The following is a 5,356-nucleotide window of genomic DNA, read 5'->3' as shown; positions in this document are numbered from 1 at the left end:
TGGGTTCCTTTGTCAGGGCTTCTGATGCAAGACCTCAGATGCAATATATATATATATATATATTGGGCAGTGGCAACAAGCCCCAACCACCAGGCATGCATTGTTCATGTTCAACTCCATGCCGCTGGGCTTCAGAAGCAATGCTTCAGATATATTGTGTAGGGTGGCAAGCCCCAGTTTGAGGCACACATTTTTCATTCCCCCCTGCCCTCCTTTGGGCATCAGATGTGAAAGCATCATATAAGGCTTGTCTCAGTATTTGCCAGGCTCATTCATGTATCTAGTGTTTCTTGCAAAGGTAGAAACAGGTGAATGGTGGATTCCTGGGAAGTGGGAGAGTGGAACAAGAAGAATGTTTGTTTCGTGGCTGGGGCTTAACTGTTGCATCCACTGCTGCCCTGGGACTACTCAGCCAGGCTATGGAAGTAAGTGAGTGAATCCTTATATATAAAATGGTAAACGAGCCCAAGTCCCTATTTGTTGTTGTTGTTTTTGTTGTGTGCCTTCAAGTTGCTTCTGACTTATGGTGACCCTAAGGTGAACTTATCATGGGTTTTCTTGGCAAGATATGTTCGGAGGAGATTTGCCATTGCCTTCCCCTGAGGCTGAGAGCATGTGACTTGTCCAAGTTCACCCAGTGGGTTTCATGGCTGAGGCAGGAATTGAACCCAGGTTTTCCATTGCTACAATTGTCATCTCAAGTAGATGCGACAGCCAGGAGTGCTTGGTACCAACTTTGGTTGATACGCCAACTGCGTCTCTACCTGGACCGAGGGGACCTTGAAGCAGTGGTACATGTTTTATTCTTGTATACTGTTGTTGTTGCTCGACTGTAATCCCACTTCAATCCACCTGGGAGAGGCGGGAAAATACAAATAAAATTATTATTATTATTATTATTATTATTATTATTATTATTATTATTATTAAAAGTAATTGTCCCAGGCTTTGGTTTATCTTTATATCTGTGGGTACAGTGTGTCTGATATCAATAGCTGGGAACTGATAATTTAAACATCAAATCTGGAATTTGTTCCAAAATAGAGAGTTGAGATGATTTAGGAACTTATCACACTGGTCAGTAGTTTGGGGTAATTTCATTTCAAAGCCACTCCTGTACTCACAAAGGTAGTGAAATGGCAACGCACTCTTATGCACAATTACTGCATTAGCACTTCAACAGCATTAGTTCTAACGTTTCCTTACTTATACGTGAAATATGACATGTTATATTCATCATCTTGTTCGTTCCACTTCCTTCTCCTTGATTGGTGTCTTTCTTCAAACAACAACAGCAACAACAATAAAACACAGAAAGCCATAATCGTGCAATTATACAATGGTACTACTATGGACTCCCCTGCTCCTACCTGGATCTGAAAGATGAATGTATACTATGCCATTTCCATCACTGTTTTCTACATTTCCCCCATGAACCAAGACTTGCTTGGTTCTACTTTTGTATGTTTCTCTTTAAATTATACTTTTGTATAATTACTTTGCATTTACTCTTTATACTTCTTCTGAATTCCATAGGCATTAATCCTTAACAGGATTATATTAGAAATGCACTATTTTTTTTAAAAAAAATATTACCTTTTACAACAAAGTACAAAGACACATCCTCAGTTATACCCATTTGCTTTCTTTCTTAATTTCTTATTCTCTCTTGTATGTTGTATATTATCCATATAAATGTCTCGGTTGCAACTTCCAACTGCCTTTTCTTTACTTCTTCTTCTCTCTTATCTTTCTCTTCCACTCATTCTTCTTCATTTTGTCTTTTTAATTTCTACACATTCATCCACCCTTCACCAGAATTACTTTATTGTGCTATTCCTGTTATTTTAAAAAATAAATAAAATAATTTAAAACAAATGCTGGAGAATGGAAAGTGAACATACAGTGGGCAGCTTGAGAAATCTTGGGATTCCAGTATCCTCCCAGTCTAACCACTGAAAGTAATCTGGCGAAATCACAGTGCAATAAAACAAAGTGAAATAAAACATTTGCACTCAAAGTGGCAACTAAACCATAATAGGATAGAAGGTCATTAGCAGATTATTTCAAGTGGGAAAAGAATTGGTTTGCAGATAACTCAATAGCATACAACATGGTACAGGACCAGGAGAGTCACAACCTGGTGCAATAACTATGCACCAGGCAAAGACAAGACAAATGCTTTGCAATTGCAGTTTAACACTGTCATGTGCTAAGCCCCTTAGTTAATAATAATAATAATAATAATAATAATAATAATAATAATAATAATACATTTTATTTATATACTGCTTTTCCACAGATCAAATTACAGTACAGACAATTAAAACCATACAGACATTTCATAAAAGGATAAAATCCCATAATAAAACCATACAATTACAGAACTCTAAGCACAATCAGTAAGTGATGGTGAAGTAAACCAACGTTAACACATTCTGTGTATGTGCCCACACATGCACATGTCAGATTCTGGGCATAGGGTGTAGGGAGTCTTGCATCCTAGAAGTAGTATCTGCTTAAACAAATAAATAAATGGAAAATTGCATCACTTTCAGAACTGTCATTGATTTTCCTGGCTTTGTGTAAATTAAATTTAGATTCATGTGAATTCAAACCACCTGACTGAGAACAGCTTTAATTTACATACTCCAAAAATGACTGAAACATTTCAGTAGAATCTTTGTTTTGATGTGATAAGTATCTTTCCGGTGAGTAAAAGGGAAAGAGTAATGAAGGGGAATTCAGCCTCAAATGTATCCCCCTCCCCATCTTCTCTTCTTCGGCAGCAGGTGAATGGGGCCCATGACTTCCTTGTGAGTCTTTCACTATTTCTTCCCTTTCTTATTCATCATGGTAGAATAGAAAAAGCAAATCTTTTATTCTTGCCAGTGGACAATAAAATGAGGACAGTCTGGCTACTTTCACAGCAAAGGTATACATTTCTTTGATGGTTGGATGTGGGGGAAAGGTTTCTCTAAGCTTTGATCTCTTGTTTCTAAAGTGAGTTCTGAGAAGGTAACAATATGTATTTATATAACATTGTGTTGTTGAAAAGCTCCACTGCTGATGAAAAGGCACACCTGGGTTTTACATGAGGTGGAAACAAATATGAAATGTGCCAGAAAATTACTGAGGTCATACACAGGCTCCTGAGTACAGAGAAAGAGGGACTTTTAATAAGCACCAGTCCCATGCAAATGTCTGCTGCCAATTCTCTTTTCCACTTTTAGTGTACTGCAGTGTACTGTCTGGTCAGGCAGATGTCATGGTCCAAGCTGCTGCTGATGCTCATGAAGGGCCTACATGTGCTTGAGCTCTCTGACCCAGCCTGAGAATTTTGTTACCAAGCAGCCATGGGGGGTGTTTTGCCCACAGTGCTCTGAAATGGCAACTTTCCACACATAGTCCTGCAGGCAAAAAACCCTTAAGGAAAACAGCTAAATGGCTGATGCTGAAGAGTCTCTTACTGATGGGTGGGTTGGCAGGCTGCATGCAGGGTGATATCCTTTTAATTGTGCACTTTTCAAACTGCCTTCAATTCAGTTCTGTTCTAGTATGATAATTGGTTTAATGGTCGTATTTGGTTTTAACTGTGTTGGGGAGGTTAGTCTTGTTGTGAGCTCTCAGAAATCCCAGTCTGGAGAGAAAAGCAGAATATGAAATGCTAGGAATGTAATGACCATGAAGGATCAAAGGGAGAGAAGGAAGAGACAAAGACAGAGGCCACTATTCCCATTGTCCTGGAATGGAAGGATCAAATCTGCTCTTCAGCTCAGAAATTTGGATGAATGCTCTCCTGGTGCCTTTGTGCCATGAGGTGAAGACCAAGTAAAACCCCTGTGGAAAGCAGGGGGATCCCCCACTTTACCATTCAGCCCACTCCCACTTTTCAGATTTACAAGAAAATAAACACGCCAACAGTACTTGTTAACTGCCCTGAGTCAACCCTGACATGGCAACCCTGTGGATGAGACATCTGCAAGATTACCTGTCCTTCATTGCTCTGTTCCTGTAAACTCATACTTGTGACCTCTGTAACAGAGTCTATCAATCTAGTGTGTGATCTTCCTTTTACTACCCTCTATTTTGCCTAGCATTATCGTCTTTTCCAGTTATCTATGCCTTCATTATGTGGCCAAAGTATGACAGACTTAGTTTGATCATCTTGGTTTCCAGTGAGATTTCAGACTTGATCTGTTCTAGGACCAATTTGTTTGTCTTTTTGCTGTTCGCCGTAACCTCAGCACTCTTCTCCTGCACCACATCTCAAAATAATTTATTTTCTTCCTATCTGCTTTATTCACTATCCAGCTCTCACATCCATACATGGTAATCTATATAAATAAAAATGTAAATGTTTGTTTGTTCAAAATCTTAAATCTCCAGAAGTTCTTTACTGATTGCTTTGAAATTTTGAAACAATGTTCCATTCGAATACACACATGTTTTTATATACCTAATATGTTTTTATATATAGATGTCACAAAAACTGCACCATCTGCTGGACGTAACAGCAACACACCCCAACGGATGCACCATTTCAATTTAAGAGATTGCAATTCCCAATTTGAGTGGTGTTTGCAATCACCATCAACAAAGTTCAGGGCCAATCTTTAGAATTGTGTGGTTTATATCTAGACACGGATTGCTTCTCACATGGACAATTATATGTTGCGTGTTCTACAGTCAGAAAACCAGACAATCTCTATATCTACACAGACAATGGAACAACAAAAATATTGTATACCCACAAGCATTGTGAAATTAAATATTTTAGAAACATGCACTTTCTTTTTTCTTTCTTTTCCATTTAACCAGATTGAGCCACAGCAACGCGTGGCCTGGTACAGCTAGTGGGGAATAAAATGGCTTATACGATTCTGACTTTAGTGCTCAGTTGTCTATCTTTATTCTTTAAGATTGTTTCTAGTTCTTTCATAGAGGGCCTTCCCCTTTTCAGTCTTCTTCTGATTTCTTGACTACAGTCTCGTTCCTGATCAATGTTTGAGTCAAGGTACAGGAAATTTTTTGCTATTGCAATTTCCTCAATATCTAGGTTGAAATTATGTAGATCTTCTGTGGTCATTATTTTTGTTTTCTTTATGTTCACCAGTAAACCTGCCTCTGCACTTTCTTCTTTGACATTCCTAAGTAATTGTTCCAAGTTCATGATGTTTTCCACTAGTAGTATGCTGTCATTTGCATATATTACATTGTTGATATTCCTTCCTCCTATCTTTACTTCTTCTTCTTCTTCTTCTTCTTCAAAGTCTAAACCTGCTCTTCATATGACATTTTCTCATACAGGCTAAACAAATAGAGTGATAGAATACAGCTTTGCCTGGCCCTATTG

This window comes from Sceloporus undulatus, chromosome 3, assembly GCF_019175285.1.
Source record: "Sceloporus undulatus isolate JIND9_A2432 ecotype Alabama chromosome 3, SceUnd_v1.1, whole genome shotgun sequence".
Classification (NCBI taxonomy): Eukaryota; Metazoa; Chordata; class Lepidosauria; order Squamata; family Phrynosomatidae; genus Sceloporus; species Sceloporus undulatus.
This window is presented reverse-complemented; position numbering follows the sequence as displayed.